We start from the raw sequence: 21,172 nt of genomic DNA, 5'->3' as shown, positions 1-21,172 counted from the left end.
GGAGGGACTGGGGAGGGGACTTCCCGGGCGGGGGGCGTCCCGCAGCGCGGTGGCCGGCCCCCAGTCCCCGACGCCGCCGCCAGCAGCTCCTCCCAGGGCTCGCAGCCCGCCCCCGCTCGCCAGCTCTCGAGGCGGGGGCGGCGCGCGCAGGAGCGCGGGGGCGGCAGCGCCGGGCCGGGAGGGGCGGAGCGGGCGGGAGTGGGAGCGGGGGCGGGGCGGGTGCCGCGCTGCTACGCAAGCAGCCGCGAGAGGGGATCCTGGGCGCAGGCCACGCCTCCTCACGTGCCCGCGGCGCAGGGCCGCGTGCCACCCGCGTGACCCGCAGTCCCAGCGCGGCTTCCACGCACCGAAGGGAGGCGATGGAGTGGGGGTGGGGACATTTTCTTTCTGCAGCCTCACCTTCGCTCCAGGCCATCATTTGAGGGTCGAGGGGAGGATGTGCTGAGCTCTGTGCTGGCGTGGATTTGGGGAAGGGGTGTGGATTCTGTGAAAAGAGGTCGCCCCTCCCCAGGCACCCTCAGACCCTGCCTTCCACTAAATGGGAGACTCTTCCCTAAGGGAAAACTTGGTCCCACATTTGCACCTAAGGTTGGGAGGGAAGCAGGGAGAAGGACTTTTGAAGGGAAGTTGGAGGCTGGGGTCTCCACCGCGCTCGCGCTCTTCAGCCTGCATCACTGCATGCACAAGGCGTCCCCGCCTGGTTCCGTCTTGAGGACCCAGTTGTGGGAAAGGTGCAGAGACTTATTGGAACCTGGACTCAGCACAGAACTCAAGGCGTGAGCAGGAATCCAGCACCTTCATCCTTCCCGGGTCATTGACTGCACCGATCTCCCTCACCCTATTCCCTCCCAGAAACGTCAGACAGAGGTTTGGAAAGAATCGGTGAGGAATGGAGGCCAAGGACAGCCCAAGCACCAAATCGAGTATCCACAGCAACAGAATAGAAGGAAACCCATTATCAGTGCCTTGGCAATATGTCCCTAAGTGACCCATTTTCTGCAAGGTATCAGGTGCCAAGGTAGTCGCACAGCCTTGTTGCTATCTTGAAACTTGTGTCTCCACTGGTAGCTGTTTCCAATGACGTGAAATGAGGTGGAGGGGCTGCCTGAGACAAGGACTCCACAGCAGAGACTCCCATAGCAAATAAGTGTCTCTGGAAAGCCATGCATGGTGTGGCGTATAACCCGGGGTCAAGGAGCCAGGGAAGCCTCCTGTCACCCAAATGACAGGGAGTAAGGACGGGTATGTGAGGAAGACTGGGGAGGACATCAGAATCTGACCAGGCCCATTTCCTTGTCTCCCTAAGGGAAATCACAGGGTTGGTGTGTTTGCATGTAGATATAGTCCCCTAGGACCCTTCTATGGAAGGTAAGACGGAAGTGTGTCCTGATCTTAGAGTTAATTTCTTAGATGGCCAGGAAATGGAATGGGGGAAGGGTTGGGAACAGGGAGTTGAGTGCCCTTTGGCAGGTGTCTGTGTGTCTGGACACCTGCCTTTCTACCCTTGTCTCTCCAGAAGGCTACTTGGCTCTGGACACTCAATTACGTGTGGCGGTGGTCAGTGTAATTGACTATGGAGTGCCAGGCACCTTGGGGAAACCAAAGGGAGTGCCAAGTGCAGTCCCTGACCCAAAGGGATTTATATTCCATGGGGGAATCTTAGGCTCTCAAAATACGTGCTTAGAGAAGTGCCTGTATGTGAGGTTATACCCAATATGAATGGTGGACAAGAGCTTTGATACACGGCAGAGAGCAGTAGAGGTCAAGGAGACAGAGAAGACTGGGGAGGGTCTGGATAAAAGGACAGGAGCTTTATGCATGAGCAAAGGCAGAGTGGAAGGGGTGATTGTGGCCAGCCCACTGGTCAGGGAGAAGGCTGATTTGTCTGGAAGGAAGGATTTGGGATTGGGAGGGCCACAGACCTTGATGGCTTAGTCTGCTGAAGCCAAAGCACAGGCTCCTAGGTTCTCCTGCAGCACACCCCCTACCCCACCCAGGTGCTGAGTGCTCTGCTCTGATCACATAAAATCCTTCTCAGGGACATCGGTGAAGATTGCCCAAACTCTGTCATGGCACCCAAGGCCTTTTATGATCTATTCCAAACCTACCTGCTCAGCCTTTTGTCCTAGTCCACCCTTTCAGACCCACCATATCCACAACATGGCCCCTGGTGGCAGCATGCCCTCTACATCCCTCCTTGTGAGTCTTCACTCCCTGGCCTCTCCCTTTCTTTGGAATGTCCTCTCCTCCCTTGCCATTTCTGCCTACTCATCTTTGAAAACACAGCTCAAGTGCCAGCTCATCCCCCAGCCAGATGTAATTTTCATCTGAGTTCCCACAACATCGTGTACTCATCTTGGCACCTCACGGTCTACGTTTTGTTATGAACATGCAGAGGCATCATTCTTCGAGGGAGATACCACTGATGTGGCCACCAGGTCTTCATCAATGAGCTAGTGGGCCTCATCACCTTCAGCCTGTCCCAAGCCACCACCATCTTTTACCTGGACTGCTGTGATAGCCTCCTGAGCAGCTCCGTTGCTTCCTTCCTGCCCTCTTCAGTCAGTTCTCCATTGGGCAGCAAGAGGGATCCTTTAAAATATAGATCAGATTATGTCACTATTCTGCTGAAAACCCTGTAATGATTTCCCATCACGTCCAGATGTTACTCAAAACGTAGCATCATGGTCAAGACTTACATCATCTGGCCCCATGTCCTTCTCAGATGCCTTGCTTATTGAGCTCTGGCCACACTGACTTTCTTCCTCTTTCTGGAATATTCCAAGCTCATTTCTGCCTCAGAGCTTTTGTGCTTATTGGCCCCACTTAATGGAGTGCATGTCTCTTAAAATCACATGCCTCATTCCTCACTTCATGCATGTCTCTGGTCAAATAGCTTCTCCTCAGAGAACCGTTCCCTGACTGCCTTATCTACAAAAGGTCTTCCTACCAGTCAGTCTCCATAGCCTCACACTTTTTCTTCAAAGCCATTACCACTATTTGAACACACTATATTATTTTGGTTTTTATTTGTTGTCTTTCACTACCATGAGAAGGTAAACTCTGCGAGGTCAGGAACTTCTGTCACTTTCACTAATGTAGAACAGTGCTTCCTCGCATGTAGTAGGTGTATTAAATGTGTAAATGAGGGAATTAATTTTAACTCTGTTACTAAGCCATTCGCTCCCTGAGGACAAACACTATGTTCTAGGCATTTGAGTTCCCCCTGTCCAGGTCCTGCTTTCTTACAGGTAAGTACACTCGGAAGCTTGTCAAGTGAATCTCACATTCTGAAGAGAACTTCCCCAGCTGTTGCCCACTTTAATGTAACTACATAGTCTCACTTTATCCTTGGGGAATAAGTCCCAAGATCTCCAGTAGATGCCTGAAACCACAGGTAGTACTCAGTCCTATGTATGCTATGATTTTTTTTCTCATAGACACCTATTTATAATAAAATTTAAATTAGGCACAGTAAAAGATCAAGAACAATAATAATAAAATAGAATAATTATAGTAATATACTGTAATATTATGTCACTGTGGTCTCTCTCACAGAATATATCACCGTACTTTACTCACCGTTCTCATGATAATAGGAGATGACACAGGGCCTCTGTGATGAGATGAAGTGAGGCAGTGATACAGGCAGTGTGCTGCTGCGCAAGCTCTAGGATACTGTGACAGTGGATCTAATATCCAAGATGGCTACTAGATGACTAGCGGGTGGGTAGCATCCACCATGTGGATGCGCCAAACAGTCACCTCTGAAGCAGGATGGAGCAAGATTTCATCATGCTGGTCAAAACAGCTATCTTTAAAACTTATGAATTATTTCTGAAATTGTCCATTTAAGATGTTTTAGGACTGAAATTGACCACAGAAAATTAAAACCACAGAAACCAAAATCATAGGTTGGGGGGAAACAGCTGATTAAAGTCATCAGGAAATGGCCTCTACCTATTCCCTCATCCCCAGGATGACCCAGTCTTTATCACATTGATCCTTGGGAGTTCTGCCAGGTCACTGTTTCTCTGTCTGTGAATCTCAACCCATCAATGGGTTGTGACCCAATTACTTTGATGAAAAAGAATTAATGAGGAAATATCAGAGTGCATTGTAGGTTTTAAGGCTGAATATCGTTTTTCTTTCAGGTATGTGTGTATATCTTCAGGTCATGGTATAAAATAAATATCTTTTTGTTGGCTATGGTCCAAAAACTTTGAAAGTCCTAATTCCCCCATAGATGGTTATTGAGAGAGGGTGGGTGGCAGGGAGTGGGAGAGGGAGAGAGAGGGGATGAGAATGTGTATGTCTACATCTAGACCGATGATTCTCAAACTTTCTAGGGGCTTCTCACATACGAGGTAAGTGCTCTACCACTGAGCTGCATCCCCACCTCTTTTTATTTTGAGACAGGATCTCTCCCACTCAGTTGCCCAGGCTGACCTTGAACCTAATCCTCCTGCCTCAGCCTCCAGAGTAGCTGGAATTACAGGCATGCACCCAGCTTTATACTCTTAATAATTAAGAAACTACCCGTATTTATATGCATTATCACATAAAGTCCTCATAACAAGTCTTAGAGTGCCATTATTCACATTTTACAGAGAAGGAAACTGAGGCTTAAGACAGTTAGTACCTTGCCCCTGATCACAAAGCTGGTTAACTCCCAAGCCAATAGCCCACTTCTAGAGCTCTCCTTAACCACTACTCTGCAATATCCGCAGCAGCGTCTCTTCTCTGATTTTCTGTACTTAACTGAAAAAGCTCCCCCTTGGCTTATGTCAGAAAATAAACTGCTCACCCAGCATCCTAATGGGAGACATGTTTTAAGGCAGCCGGTAGGGATCAATGAGGTGTGTAGACTTTTGTCCTGCTTAAGAGTTCCACAGACCTAGAAAGTTTGAGAATCAGGTCTAATGGTCACATACACACATACACAGAAAAAGCTGTTACCATAGCTGTTCAAGAGAGCCACTTGAAAGGAGCTGTGGCTTTAGTAGAGGGAACCAGCCACTGACAAACCCTAGCTTGGCAAGGAGGGAGATGGGAAAATAAATATCCTACCACGTTCTCCTCCCATCTTTGGATTTGCTCCCAGGGACCCACTTAGCTGAACCAGAGATCAAGACCATCTGCTGATGCAGTCCCTAGAGGTCAAGCTCTTGGGAACAAAACAGGTGGAGCAAATGCAGGGTGGATTTAAGGGGGCAAAATGAAGAATCCCCAGCTTACCATCCACAGCACCAGCACAGACCAATAAAAATTCCCAGGCCCTGGAATGCCAGCTCTTGGCTCCTGCAGTGCTTGACAGCTCACATGGCTCTCACCTCTCCCTAAAGGACAAGATCTGAACTGGCCAAGTGGGACACTATGCAGTCTTGGGCCACATTGCAAGCCCCTCCCTTGGCTCTCACTTCATTCACTGGGCTGCCAAGTGCGGAAAACCAGGCCAGAAAAAGAACTGGCCCCCTCATCTACCTAGGCATTTGTAGTTCTGCCAGTGCCTGGGCATCGTGTCCGTGATCTAATCATGGACCAGGTCAGTGGATTTTTATACAGGCTGAGGATCCACTGTCTGAATGGCAGAAATTTATTTCTGCCAGGATTTTGTACAGTTCAGAGCTGAAACCCCCTGGGGGAAAGAAGCTGTGCAAGGGGCGGGGAAGCAGTAGAAACAACCTTCTGAAGGCATGTTCCTGCCGTGTGCACTTGGTCCAGCCTTTGCAGGCAAGTGTGTGGCTTCAATTGTGGCTAAAATATGAATGAACGTGGTTGTGTGCAGGTGTATGAATGACGGTAGTTTCTGTGAATGAATGCATTTGTGATGGAGGGTGTATGGGAGCCCTTGCAAGCTGGGGTAGTGGTTTGCAGGTGCCTGGCTGACTGGAAGCATCCACAGATAGGGTGTCTTTACCAAAGTCTACGAGCATTTGCTTGGGGGCAGGGAGGAGAAATATTTTATTCTCTCATGACACTTCCCTTTTGCTGCTGCTGCTGCTACTGCTGCTGCTGCTGCTGCTGCTGTGGTATTATGAGCTAGTGGCAATTGGCTTGTCCTCCCTGAAGCCACAGAGAAGTTAGGGAAGAAAGACAAAGGGGAAAACGTGGTCAGTCTGTCATCAGCTCAAGTCTCCTGCAGCCACCAGGAATTGTCCTTAGATAAACTCTATCTCCACAGCCTCCTGACTGGCCCGTAAGGCTCCGGCTTGGGACTGCCAAGGGCAGGTGGGTAGCAGTTGGAATATGATTTTCTCTGACCTCCACGTCCCCCACCCACTAGCCTGGCATGGTAAAATGATGCATATTTTGTCCTTGTCTGACACGTTGGGGTCCACAAGATCTTACCCTCTTCTCTCTCCCAATCAGATTTCAGGGAATGAAAGGAAGGGCCTCATTCTTTTAGAAACTAGTAAGAAGCAAAAATTATTGGGAGTTTACACATTGAAAACCTGATCTTATAGGGAAATATATATAAAATTATGGTCACTCGATTTTAACTCTTCAGATTTAAACACTGTTTTTTGGCTCCCCTCCCTCATCCAAGGCCCCCCACATCCCTTGTCATCCAAGAGGCCTCTGGGAGGTCCCCTGTATACAATGGTCCTAATTAGTCCCCTCATTAACAGTCTCAGCGGAGGCCAAAGACTGAATGGGTCAGAGAAACCAAATTCTTTTATCAGCCAGAGACACAAGTGCAGTCCATTTGAGGGGGTGAGTCAGGGAAGGAGGGTGGGGAGCAAGAATGTGGGAAATGCAGATCACAAAACGATTATAAACTGTTTTCTCTGAAAACAGAAAGGTCTAATGCACCCCTCAAAGACCTGCAGGTAGCATATCCCACCTGCTTGACTTCCATGAGGGGGACACTCTATATTCACATATATACGTCATAGTATATGAAAATGTATGCTTGTAAAATAGAAAAACTAAACCTATATTGTTAGCTATGGGAAGAAGCAATGCTCCCCCATAAAAAGCAGATTTTTAATAAATGCATATTTTAATAATAATACAGTTTAATTATCAGATTGCATATTTAAATCCCCCAGATTAAAGCCTAATCCTGTGGGGGCTGCTGTGCCTTTTCTGCCTAGCAGCCATGAGGGGAGGAACACATCAGAGTCCTTGCTTATGAATGTGCTACCTCTGCTAAATGTGAATGCACTGTCGCTTTGTGTTTGTATGAATGGGGGTTGCATGTGCTGGTCAGAGGCCACGTGAGACACGTGGGGTGGGAATTATGTCTTTTAAAAAAAATGAATTGGAAGAAATGAAACTGAGAAGGTGTGAATGACATAAATCTCCCCCAAGGCATCCCCCACCACAATACCCATCACCACAATAAGGGCACACCTGTTTTATTAAAATTAATCCCTGGCTTTGCAAAAATATCAATAGATCAATGTCTGTACTTGTGTTCCACCCTTCACCGGGGCCAGACTGCTAAAAACAGAGGGCTGCAACACAAAAGATACCGCAGTCAGCTCAAGCAGGGAGTTATTTTTAGATCAGAAAAAAAGAGGGGAAAGAAAGAGAGAGAGAGACAGTTCTGGATTTTGCAATCTAATTTGGTCCCTCTTCTTAAGGAAAAAAAAATCCCTATCAATGGCATTTTCCATACAATCTGATTTCTATTTGGCTCCTAGAAAAAGAAGAAGAGATTTAGGGCTGAAAATTCTGGAGTTTTATGGCTGATTCTAGCTAGTAGCCTTTCTTCACCAGGCTCCAACTGAATTAATTTGATACTATTTTTGAAAGTCAGTGTTTCTAAGGGAGACCTAATGACGCACTGACGTCAATGCAGGTCAATAGCACACACGGCTGGAACTGGGCGTGCTACACCGAGCCAGCGCTGGAGCCTTTCCAAACAGCCCCAACTCTGCAAATATCCCAGCTTTGCAGAGGGGGGGAAAGCCAGGGTTTTGGAAGCGTTGAGACCCCCACCATTTTTTCAGAACGTCTTCAAAACTGATGCATGTATTCCTGATGCAAAAAGAAAGAAAAGAAAAAGAAAATCCTAACAGATATAATCAGTCGCACTGCAGTACAAAAAAAAAAAAAAAAAAAAAAAAAAAAAAAAAAAAAAATACCTGTCAAAGAAACCGTATGTAATCCGTGTGCACACACACATTTACGGTTCAGAATGCAATGCATATCATTAGGGTGTGTCTATAAATAGACCCGCGAGTATGTGCATCGGGACTTGGTCCCTGATCGGGGTTTTCGAACGTGGGTGATGAGTTCTTTGCTCTGATCAGTTACTCAGGAGGTGCCTGAATGTGTGGGGGTGGGAGCGTGGGAGGGGGCTGCCTCCTCTCTCCTCCTTCCCTGTGGCTCCCTCATCTCTCTCTCTCTCTCTCTCTCTCTCTCTCTCTCTCTCTCTCTCTCTCTCTCTCTCTCCCCCCTCCCTCTTTTCCTCCCCTTAACCGCCCCCCTCTTCTCCCTTTCTCTCTCTTCTCTCTCTCTCTCCTTCTGCGTCCCCCCTCTTTCTTTCTCTCCCCTCCCTCCTTTCCCTCCCTCTCTCCCCCTCCCGCTCTCTTCTCCCTCTCCCTCCAAGTCTGGCACTGAACGCGAACTGTTTTGCTTTGCTCCGGGAAGAGTGCAGACACATAACGTGAAATCCCGAGCTTTTTGCGTGGTGCATTTAAAATGCTTCCTTATTTATATTACCCTCATTCCCTCACCTCTCCCACCCCCTCACCAGTCCTTCCAAATTTCCCTAGAAATCTGTGTAAAGCATGCGGAGGGGAAAACATTTGCACAAAAAGTGAAGGAGCTCGCCAAGGTAGGTTATACCATGCACTGTCTTGTGTTTGGCTTTTGCAAAGTTTATGATGTCAGTTGGTGAATGTTTGGAGGAGTAGATCTGTCTGACTGGCCATGATTACTGTCTTTTTCATCGAACAGCAATATTTGTACAAATTGCCTGGACTTCTTGGGCAGGCTTTCCTGGGGTCTTGTGTGTGGTTTCTGCAGGAGGCATGCCAGTTGGAAGACAATCCTGTGGTGTTAAACTGGGGAAGGGATGCTGGGCAGCCCCCCCCCCCCCAGTGTTTTGTGGTGTGGAAGGGAGGGTGGAGGGGGATTCTGTAGTGGGCAAGTGCTTATTCTACTTTGCCATATTTTGGACTGATTCTCATTCACTGAGCATTTTCATTCTTATAATTATTTTGCACGTGAAAATTTAGTTCCAAAAAGGTTTCATGAAGTCAGAGCAAAGTGGGGGAAGTGTGGGGAGATAAAGGGAGTCAGGGCAGGGTGGTGGTGATCATAGTGATAAGATTTCTTGCATAGAGAATTGAATCTTCTCTTTTCCCACTATTTGGAGAAAATGGTAAGTCTTTAGTGGGTATGAGCAAAATAGTTTTTGTTAAAAACCTTATTAGTGGGTGAAATGCAATTTCAAAACAAAAAACCGTTTCCATTGCTGGAGCAAAAACTGCTACAGCTCACAACCACCTGTAGAGGGAAATCTTTATGCATGATTTCTTAGGGCCGGTTGTGGAAAGGAAAACCACCGGGAAAGGCACCTGGCAAACTTTGCAGCAGGAAGCCAAGCGGGGCCAGCCCCAAAGGGCAGAAGGTTACGTGTGGGGGCTGCAAGGGTCTGGGGAAGACTGGAACCTGGCCAGGGTCACTTGCTCACAGTTTGGGAAGCTCAGGGTTGGCCTCCTGCCTTGAGGGGTGCGGGGGCAGTGCTAAGATGGGTGAGCCAGAGATGGAGAAGCTGGATGGGAGCCACGTCTTGCAGGGTATGGGGGGGGGGGTGTTTTATGAGGTTAAGAATTGCATGGTGCCTAAGGCTATGTGGAGATGGAGAGGTCAGAGGCCAGGTTTCCCCTCCCGCCCTGCTCTTTCCTGCCGCTGCACAAAGCACAAAGTGAGGTGGTTATCAACAAGTGTTTCTCCTGAGAAGATTAGTTTTGACAGAGACTTCAAGGGGCTTTCTGATCTGGGTAAATCCACCAGGGCTTTATTGTGTGCAGCAAGGAGTCAGTCTTTGTTGGGAAGGAGCTGGAGGAGAGAGGTGATGGGACAGAGGAGGGGGCTTTTGAACATCTGCCATTTGACCTGGGGGTGGGGGGGGCAGAGTTCAAATCCTCCAGAGGGCTGAAAAGCTATCATCATTATTCCTTCTCCCACCCAGCATCTTCCATCCTAAGCTTTATGTTTAATGGGAAAAATTCAGCGCCTGGTGTTGGCCAAACCTTGTCAGTGGGAATTCTATGTGTCTGAGAGCAGATTTTTTTTTTTTTTTTTTAATCTAGGGAAGCGGGCAGCACTCAGCTGTAGTACTGTATTCCCCCCCCCCCCCGCCCTGCACATGATCTTCTAGGAAAGCTGAATCACCTCCACTCTGAAGAGCAGCCACTTCTAGGAGGTGGAGCACAAGCCTCATGGGGGTGGGGGACATCCTTCATGATCTTTAAATAGAGATGTGTGGGTACCATTTGAATATCTGGGTAAACTGGACCTGAAGATAAAAAGCAGTGGGTGTCTTGCTTGGGTAGAGAGGACCACCTGGGCTGGGATATACTTCGGAAGGAGCAAGTTTGTGTGAGGGGGTTCCTCCTGGGGGGCGACTGGGTCACCAAATCAATACGAGAAGGGAATCTCTTCCAGCAAAAAGGTGGGAGATTTGGGGAGGATACTTGGAAATTAGAATCAGGATGCCATTGCCACACCCTCTAAGGCCAGAATCACCAACAGGCAGAGGACAAGGAAATGGGGGTAACGTGGCACAGACTGGCGTAAGTCTGCTGGTGGGAACCTTTGTCCAGCCAGAGAGGAGAGAGGATGGGGACTCAGTTCTTACAGACCTGCCAGGCCAGCGCGTCTGACATCCTGGGAAAGGCGCCGTCATTTTTCTGGCCAGTGGAAGGAGGGAGAGAGTCTCTCACAGTCTGGGAGGCATTGATGTCACAGGTTGCTCTTCTCAAAAGGAAATTTTTTCTATTTTTTAAAGTCCACAAAGATTTGTCTACTTTTGATTTTAAGGGAAAGTGGTTATGAGAAAAAAAAAAAAAAATCTTTAGCCATGTGTCCTCCAAAGTCCCCCAGACCCATCAGTATCTGTCTCTACTCTCAGCTGGGATCCCCTCAGGACCAAGTTGCAGAAGGACACCAGACCAACGTACACTCCTTGCCACCTATTTTCACTAAAGGGACTTTATGTTCATCAACCAGCCCCGCCCCCCAAATGCACATAAAGGCCAAACCTCTCTCAGGTCTACAGTGGCCAGGCACATGTCGCGTGCAGCTGAGGATGTGCAGTGCATGTTCACACGTGTGCAGAGGCCACAAGAATACACATGTGTGTGCCCAGGGTCCTCTCCACAGCTGAGCTCCGGAGCAGCACGTAAGGAAGCCATCCTCCCTCCTCTTCTCTCAAGTCTAAAGATGCCAATCAAGAAACGCCAATGCCAGTCTAGGGGTGGATCTGATGTCCCTGAGTGTATGTGGTGAACCTGAATTTGCCCTGGGTTTCCTCATATTCATTCAGGAGTGTCAGTTGCCCCTTCATGCGACGTTGGAGAATGTTCCTGCGTGCAGAGGTATACCCATTTGTAAGAAGAATGAAGCCCGACTTTCCTCATCATCATCCTGCATAAGCCCTGCTGCTTCCACTCTGTTTATCAAAACAGAACAAGGGCAGGAGCAGGGCCAGCCGATGTGATTTGTGGGACCCAATATAAACTGAAAATGCAGAATCCCTCATTTGAAATGTAGGAAGAAAGTGCCGTTAAAGGTACTAAAATATAAAGCTTTTCCCTTTCCTCCACACTCTCTGGACTTGTCATGGTGTTTCTTATTTGCTGTCCAATGTCATACTAAATTTAAAAAATTAAAACTTTAAATATTTTAGCATAAATTTTACCATTCATCTTTTTATTGTGCAACCAGGTTTGGGTGTTTTTTTTTTTTTTTTTTTTTCCCTTTCTTTCTGTTTTTTTTTTTTAGTACCAGGGATTGAACTCAGGAGCCACATCCTCTGCCCTTTTTTAATATTTATTTTGAGACAGGATTTTTTTTTTTTTTTTCATGCTGGGGATTGAACCTAGGGCCTTGTGCCTTCAAGGAAAGCACTCTACCAACTAAGCTATATTCCCAGCCCATTGAGACAGGATCTTGCTAAGTTACTTAGGATGTCTCTAAGTTGCTGAGACTGTATTCGAACTCACTGATTCGATCCTCCTGCCTCAGCCTCCTGAGCCACTGGGATTACAGGTGCGCATCATTGCACCGGGCACAACACCATTTGGTTCATTTGGTTCATTTGCAGACTTGTGGAAATTATGCAACTCGTAAATAGGAAACCATAGGCCATACCTACATGGGTATTTCATTCATACCAGAACAAAGGAGACATTGAATAAAAGGAACTCGACTTGTTTTACTTACTTCCTGATATGAGTGCACTCTACTGGCCCTCTCAACCTTCCGCTTGCTGTTGAATAGGGAAAGTCCTGAAGGTAAAAGAACTATGGGTCGCTCTGTCACCACGTTTCCTGGGATGTCACCATTTTCACCATAGCCTCGGGGGATGGCAAGTACAGGGAAGGAAGATGAATAAGAAATGATGTGCTAGGGTTCCTTGGTCTTTAGTGTCATTTACAGCCCCATTGCCTTCTCTCTGCATCTGGTTCCAACAGAGAGCATGGCCTCTCGGCACTGCAGTGTCCTCATTCACACTTGAAATTGACTCGCTTTGCGCATGGGGCACTGCCAACCCTGGGACAGCAAGGAAAGATGGGCATGCCTTGTGCCTGTCTTCTGCCTTCACTCATGCTCTCCATGAGCTCATTGACGTCAAACACAGGTTCAAAGCTAAAATCATTAAGAATTTCAAGGCAATGGCAGTAGATTCTCTGACCAAACGCGTAGTCCTTTTTAGTACAGGGCCCTGCATGGTGACTGTACACATCGTACCCTTAACAAGCCAGGAAGTAACCCAGATCCCAGACTGAGAATCCTGGTGCTCATTTTCCTTCATCAAGCAAATACCTGTAGAAAAAAAAAAAAAAAAAAGGAAGGAAGGAATACTTGTTCTTCCTCTTCTTCTCTAACCAAGTCCCACTCTGAAAATCTCACCATTTCCTGGTGACAGCATCACAGCTTTGAAGAGAGAATTCATCTGCTAATCTCTTCCAGGTCCACCAATGCCTTGGATTAGAGCTTTGACCTTGGAAATGAAGCATCCCCTCCATCCTTACCTACCACTTGCAAACCTACCACTTTCAAACTTGGTTCCATCAAACAGATACTCTGCCTGATCCATAGTTAGCTTCCACTGTCTAAAATTAATAAAATAATACTCAGCTTTCTTCATGAATGATTGTGCTCATGATCAAGTGCTTATTATTATCTCACCACTGCCCTGAAGTTTGTCTAGGGACCTCCTGGTCTGGGTTAATAGGTTCTCAGATATCTCTTGGGCAATAAATTCAATTGATGTTATTGGGGACGAAGTAGGGCTTGAATCTCAAAGGGTCAAAGGACAGACAGTCCTACTTTCCTGATGGACGCCGGTAAGAAAGGAATTTTTCCTTCCTGTGTCAACTGCCTTCCTGCTCCATACCCTCTAAGGAACAAAGCCAAAGATGTGAGATGACCAGTGTGGAACAAAGCTGGCACTAAAAGTGTATCCAACCTGCAGAATGAGGACACCACTGGCCCTCCAACATTGGTTCGGGGACTTTGAGAGTTCTGATTTCAGCCTTCATCTAGCTCTCCTCTTTTCCACCTGGTCCTTTTGGGTGACAGCAACACCCTTTTGTGAAATAGTTAGCTTGGTCTAAACTGTGTAGGGAAAAAAGAGGAAAGGGAATTACTCTTGCTTATGCTGTTACATAACCTGTGCTAGACTTCAAGGCTATTGTAGTGACAGTCCAGTTAGTGAACAGAGACCAATCCATGACTTATTCACTGTTTATGAGCCTCATATAGTGTTTGACCTATAATGGGCAGTTCATAATCGAGTAGGTCTCATTTTTGAAAGAACCACTTTTTTGGAATTCCCATTTTTGGAATCCCACTACATAGGTTTAAGCCATCGAGTGGGTTGTATGATTCTGGGCAAATTATTTCATTTGTGATCTGCTTACTTCACCTGAGCAATAGGAGTGTGCACATTTTAATGTGCCCCACAGGATTATCTTGAGAATGAAATGGATGCTCATTTGAAAGCACTCTTGAGTGTTCTACATGTGATACATGTGTTTACACACGTGTGTGTGCACAGAGGCAGATATTAAAATTTCTTTAAATCCTGCCTTCCTTTCTTTCCCATCTTACTCAGCAACAGAGGTGGGCATAAGTCTCTCATGCGCTGCTGAATAGTTCAGGATTTGTAAGCCAGATAGACCTGAGTTCAACATTTGGTTCCTGTACTTAGGTGGTTGTGTGGATTTTGATAAGTTATTTAAACTCTCTAAGCCTGAGTTTCTTTACAATTAAAATTGATACCTACCTTGGGCTGGAGATGTGACTCAGCGGTAGAGTGTTTGCCTATTTATATATTTAATTCCCAGTAAAACACATACACACACCCAAACACGCATGCATGCACGCACACACACATGTACCTACCTCAAAGAGTTTTTTTGATGATGATTCATCGACTTTGTACTTTCACATGGTTTGACACAGTGCCTGCCACATACTCAGTGTCTACTATATTATTTTTATTGTTACTTTTATAATTATACCTCTGGCCATTGCTGGGCCCAGGGAAGCATCAGAAAAGTGATTTCAGAGCATCTTCTCATGAGGTGTGCTGTAGATGGTGTTTCTACTACATACCTTTGTTACCTGAGTAGATTCTCTCTTTTCTGAAGCTAGCAGAGTTTTTCTTAAGTCTTTCTTCACACACAGAGTCTCCTCTTGGGAGATCTGGGTGAAGTCTGTCTTCCCCATTCCCTACTGGAAGTCAAAGGAAGTGCTTTTCATTGACCCTACCAAGCAAGGAACAGGTCTTGGGCATCTTCTCCAGAGCTTCCACCTCTACTCAAAGCCCATTCACTCTTTTATCCTGGCACCCCCAAACCTCAAAGAGGAGGCATCTAGGTAGAGATAAAGGATCCCAGTGGATCCTTTACTTAGCACAGTCTGGACCTGAAAGGTATGGGTATGAGAGGCTCATCTGCATTTCACTCCTGGGAGCCTAGAGACCAGACTGGAGTCTTCTCTGCACTAAGGTAGTATCCCAAGTTCTCCTTGAACTTTGTGAGACCCTCTCTGTGATTCCTTGGAGGCAAACATGAGTATTTGTTCCTAATACCAATCTTAAGTTTCAATGACCTCATTCCCTAGTAGAGAACAGAAGAAAGTAATTCCTATCTGGTCCCTATGACTTCATTAAAATTGGGAACTCAAGAAAAACTTACAGCAAGCCATATTCTAGGTTCTGAATGTCCAGTGATAACTAAGATCCTGGTTGCCACCATGGTAATCTAGTCCAGAAGGTGAGAGAAGCCTTTAACAGTACCTATTATTCTTTTGGTGAGATCCTTACCAACCATAATTGGTAAGTTTCTATTCCAAACTCATCTAGATTCCATCAGGAATCCTTTCATCCCTGAGTTTATGTAAGCATGTTAATTGGTTGTGGATGTACCAGTTTGGAAACAAGAATAAGATCTATTCATCAAGATCCAGATTGTTGATCCAGAGATCCTTCATAGTATTTAGTGAGGATGCCAGGCTTTTGTGGTGATTCATCCTTTTAGAAGACCATGAGCTCATTACGTTAGGGGGCCTGGTTCCTAGAACTGTAGGATTTGCCCTGGCCACTGCATTTTGGGTGTTAAGAACCACAGGACAAGTAAAGGCCCTCAGTCTGGAGTAGGACTTAAGATCCCAATGCACTACAAGGATTATTTGCTTCTACTTGTTTTTCTGTACTGTATTTGCACAGATTTGGAAAACAGAAATGGTTCATGGAGGTGACATAAGGGAAAATAGAAGATCAAAATAGACACTCTCCTTCCCTGAAGGAAGACTCTTCCCTGCTATCTGTCCTTCTTTTTTTCTTCCCCACTATCCTTCCTTCTTTAGCCAAATCAAGATGGTTTCTACTACTCTACATTAATTTGTAGGCTTTTAAGTTTTCAGATTTAAAAAAAAAAAACTTAGCCACCATGTATACATGACGAAGGCTGATCCCTTCCGAAGGAAGTACATTCCTATCTCTATCGGAGCCTGGAAGTAAACGAGACCACAAATCCCTTATCAGAGTGAACCTGTCATCTGCGTGAACCCCAGATCCTGTCAACATGTTACTAATTCTCCTGAGTCCAATCAGGACCAAAGTTGTGATTTGATTTGCAACCAAAAGAACTATTTCAATCCAACTGGAAACCATATATTTTCTAATACTGGTGGCCTACAGCACCAAGTTATTCCATGAATCAAAACATTTTGGTGCTTGTGCTCGCTTCTGTAGCAAATATACCAAAAATGATATTAGTATGGGACGTGCACAAGAATGATGTGCAAATTTGTGAAGTGTTCCATATTTTAGAAAACATCCATTTGATGCTAATAGAGAAGAGAGGATAAGAGGACGGGCCAGGATGGACCCAAGTCTGGGTGCTGAGTCCTTTCTTCTTCCTCTAGTCAGTGGTTCTTGGCTCTTCAAGGCAGAAGCTCCTTCATTTTTTTCTCTTCCATGTCAGTAGAAGCACACCATCTTACCTGACAGATTCCCTCTGTTGACTTCAGGAAGTGGAAAAATGAGTAGAAGCAGCCAAATTCATGAAGGCAGGGTCTGATTAACGAGGAGTGTCTCTTGTGATGTTAGCTATATGGTCTTTGCTTTCCCTCCCTGCTCCAAGCCCTTGTATCCAAGGAGTCAGCACTGATCCTTAACCAGAAATCAGTGAACGGAGCCCAGCAAAGTTACAAATAAGGGCACATGTAGCAATGGTTTGATCACTGCTGATAAAATCCTTTACCTATCCTCAGATTCTCCTTAGTTGCTGTTCCCAAAGTGTGTCTTTTCCTCTAAGGCGTAGAACCTAAAGAATTCTACTCGTGAACTAGGTCCCAGCTGTTAGTTTTCCAGTTTATTCCCAAATTACCAAAATCCAAAATCCAATGCATTTTCTGAAAATGTAATGAGTCCCTTTTGTTCTGTGTGCCTTGGTCAGGTAGCTCAGAGATCACCTTGGAGACGGAAAGGGAGAGAAATTACTTTGTTCTAGTGGTGACTTTTTCCTCCTGAAGTAGCTTGCACTTGCCGGATGGAATGAGAAGGAACACCAGATGGGTCCATCGGTCCTATTTGGCCTTAACAAGGTTCCATTGCTCAGGTTCCTTTGAACCTTGGAAACCTCTCCCAATACTGAAGGGAACTTTGTTGTCTATTCTGGAGAAGTCAGTCAGAGCCCGAAGAGGGGCTGTCTGTGTTTCAGAATACCAGTTATTACACTTAACAGCTGTTTGGCTTTGGACAAGTTATTTAACCTTTCTAAGCCTCAGTTTTTCAACTCGAAAATGGACACTGGAATAGGAACTGAGTTCTTACAAGGATTGAATGGGATAATGTATGCGTACCTTGTTAGCACACTACTTGAGGTTACTAAATACTCAATAACTATTGCTACTCTTAAGTCTTTGCCTTACGCTGAGTTCCTTCTGAGCTATGTGTCATCCTGTAAGTAGGTAAGGCACAAAGCCTCTTGGGTACGCTAAAAGAAATGAGGCCATTGCTAATCAAAATCAGCCAGTGAGCAAATGTTAATTGTAAGAAAGACCAGAAAGGTCTCTCATCATCTCTTGGGCTTCTACTATTGCATTGATTAACCGTGAGCCAGAAAATAAATATGGGGAAAAAAAAGGTTTGTGCCCCAAATAGCTGTACTTGTTGACCTGAGGAATCTGAGCAAGAAGGAACTATGAGAAAGTGTGTCTTAGAGCCTTGGTAAAGTCCATCCGGTGGACTTTGGGCAGCCGTTGTAGGTCTGTTGTTGGAGAGGGATCCTGTAGTTGTCTTCCAAAGGGTCCCTGGATCAGGAAAGGATCATTCCCTTCAGTCTGCTGCTATTCAATGGAATACACAAAGCATATCTTTAGGGAGAGGGGCATGTCAGGGCTCCATGACACCATTATAAGAAGTATATGGTGAAGTCCTTTAGTGTCTAGAAATATAGTTGTTTGTGAGATAAGAATTACTAAAAAAACTAGAACACTTTCAAAATTCCAAGGACTGGAGAAGTGTTGGCCTCAAAGTCTCAACCCCAGAACTCCTGAGATCAGCTCTATAGGAACTCTCCTTACCATTCCAAGTTGCAAGTGCAGCCCGAGAGTTGATCCTTGATGTGGGACTCACTCAGGTTCAAGTACCTAGCGTTCTCTGAGAGCAGATCTTGTCCAGATCCTTTAACCAAGGCTGGGGTAAAGGTTCTGGAGGAGAAAAAGCCCATCTCCTCATACAGAAACGAAGGAGATGTGGACCAGCGAACAGTGTTACTCGGGAGCTCCCTCTACTGGCTGCTTGAAAGAAATTCCATCGTAGTCATTACCCACCGCCCTGTGGGTATTAATTTGAAGCCTCTGAGCATCTTGGCCTTGGTTCCTTGAAGCAATGAGAAAACAAGATGTGCTGAGCCACCAGGAAGATGAAACTTTGGGCCCTTCTGACTCCTTCGTCATTTCACTAATGTTTTCTGGGTGCCCACATGGTGTTGAGCACTGTACTTTTCGTTCACTGCTCACCACAATCCTGCCCATGGTAGGATTTTACAAACCTACCTGAAGACCTGAAGAGATCAGATAAGTTCCTGGCACCCCTAGAGACTAGTAGAACCCCTTAGGGACCTTCCTTATTCTTAGGATTCTCCTAAGCAAGAATTCAAGAGAAGCAAGAGCCAAGAAACACCATGAGACTAGAAGTGGAACTTGTTCACAGCACGTAATATAAGTCATTGTCCTGGCTCCGAGATGGCTCCATAAACTTCCTGGATCCTAGAGCATTTCAGTCCTGCTATAAAAAAAATAAATAAATAGATTAGCTCATGAGGCAGTTAATTAGATGGCAGTGCCTGTCCACTCTGTGTTCTCACTTGGTAACCAGCATAGGGACTTAAGAAGAATTTCCATTATGGACGCAAGACCTCTTAAATTTGTGAAACATGTTCACCTCTATTTTTTCAAAAATAAAATTCTGTGAGGTAGGTAGGGCAGGTAGCAGTACACACATTTTATGGTGTGGGAACCTAAGATATTGAGTGACATGTTCCAGATTTTGGTTAGGGGCCAATGGCAGCATCAAGAACAGACTTGTGACTTGGTATAAGTAGTCTTTGTGGTTGATGTTGGTTGGAACTGAGGTCTAAGTTGGGCTTCTTAATTACAGAAATTAAAGATTTCAAAACCACTTCTTCATTTTGCAAACAGATCCTTTCCTAAGTTGCTTCTTGCCATTTTGGGTTGGTTCACAATTAAGCTCCCTTAATTTTGAGCCTTGGGAATTAGAGATTATACAAACCACTTGGCTTTTAAAAACTGGTGTCTGAGCAGTCTACATTTTAGAATGATCTAGATCCCCGGGAGAACCCTAAATATTACTTCAACTCTCCTGCACCATGGGAAAGTGTAAACCTTACTGCTTACCCAGGAGAACCTCAAAGCCTTTCCATATTGGTTCTTCCTGGGGTTTTGAGATAAGGGTAAGTGACAGGATTCCCATTCCTGCTTTGGGGGGATGCTGTACCCCAATTTCACTGTCAATGTGTCTAAATCTACACAGTGGCTAAAAATATTATACCCAGTTCCTCTACCCCCAACTCGGGATCTCCCATTAACTGCCCCTTCCTCAGTTGACATAATGATATCATAATGAGATCAGAATAATACCTGATGTTAATAACAGAGATAACAGGAGCAAGCTTTTGTAATGCCATCTGCATGTCTGCTTGAGTTGTCATTGAACTAAACGGAGTGACTGGGTTAAAAACATTTGTCCATTATGTAACCTCCTGGCCCTCAGCTACCGGTGGAAGCAACTGTCTGATTTGACCTGTTAGTACTACAAACTCCACTTTGTCCAAAATGGGACTAATTGATCAATAGTGGGTCCAGACCTGCCAAGTGGAAGTAAGCTCCTCTTTGACCACTGGCTGGCAAGGCTGGCCACCCTTTGCGGGAGCCTTGAGCATCTGCCCCTCGTGTTCTTCCCATCCCCTGGAAAGCCAAAATGATACCAAGAAGGAGGGGCGGGGAAAGCCCGGGACCTCAACACTCACAGGGAATTGCACGTGACGAAACATGGATTGCTGATACCCTGTCCCTTTCCTCTTGCTTGTTGTAGGAGCGCCAAAGACCAAGAGGAGACCAGATGAGTTTTCAAAGCAGTCCTCACACACCCAGGATACATGTCATCTTTTGCCTCGTGCTTTCTGCAATGTTGCTGCTCACATTCATCTTCCTATTAACCCTGCCATGATAACCCCTTCCTGATCACCGCCTTGCCTCCATCTGCCACCCATTCAGCTCTTTCTCTAAGGTGCCCCTCCAGTGGGAAATGGCTTTGATCTTTGGCAAGCTCCCCTTTGAGTTGTACCCCGATGGCTGTCATTAGTTTCCCTTTCTTCTATCTCCTCCTCATGCCAGACTTGGCCAACACTCAGGTAAACTACAGCAAATTCCAAAATGAAGTTCCAAGACACTCTACCCAAGCGGTCACACTGAGTGAAGGGACCCAAGGTATATCTGAGTGTGATGTCATTGAAACCAGATGGAAAGGCCAGAAATCCCATAATCCCAGACAGATAGAGTGAAAGAGCTTACTCGTGACTGTTTGGACTGATTAAGAATGTGGGGGTAGGAAGGAGGAGAAAGAGAAAGATCCTCAGAATTGGTTTGCCCTGGAACACAAGATGGAATCACCTAGATTTTTTTTCTTCAATTAAATTTGCATTTCATCCTACCACATTGCAATGGCTTCACTCTAGACATTTTCATTTGGGACCCGAGACTTTTCTTCATGGGTCCTGAGCCACGGGCTCCTGGATGGCAAGGTAAGTGACATTAGTCAGCACTGTCTTGGGTATTTTGCAGTGATCTCAGAAACCCAGTGCTGAAGAGTTGGAACCACCTGCGAGGCCCTAAGAGTTGTCCTCTCTGGCTCCCTGTTGACCTGAACACCCTGCAGAAATCCCCAGCC

General features: G+C 46.0%; 1 long non-coding RNA gene across 2 annotated transcripts in view; it reads left to right on the top strand.

The window, feature by feature from the left end:
* Positions 1 to 8,489: 8,489 nt before the first annotated feature.
* Positions 8,490 to 21,172, top strand: part of LOC306639460 — a 105,476-nt gene continuing 92,793 nt past the window's right edge. For both annotated transcript variants that reach the window (XR_013757654.1, XR_013757655.1), the window contains exon 1: positions 8,490 to 8,791. This is a non-coding gene — a long non-coding RNA (uncharacterized lncRNA). The remainder of the gene's footprint in view (positions 8,792 to 21,172) is intronic.

Source organism: Sciurus vulgaris (assembly GCF_902686455.1).
Source record: "Sciurus vulgaris genome assembly, chromosome: 11".
Taxonomy (NCBI): Eukaryota; Metazoa; Chordata; class Mammalia; order Rodentia; family Sciuridae; genus Sciurus; species Sciurus vulgaris.
The sequence above is the reverse complement of the archived record's forward strand: the minus strand, read 5'-3'. Positions and strand labels throughout refer to the sequence as shown.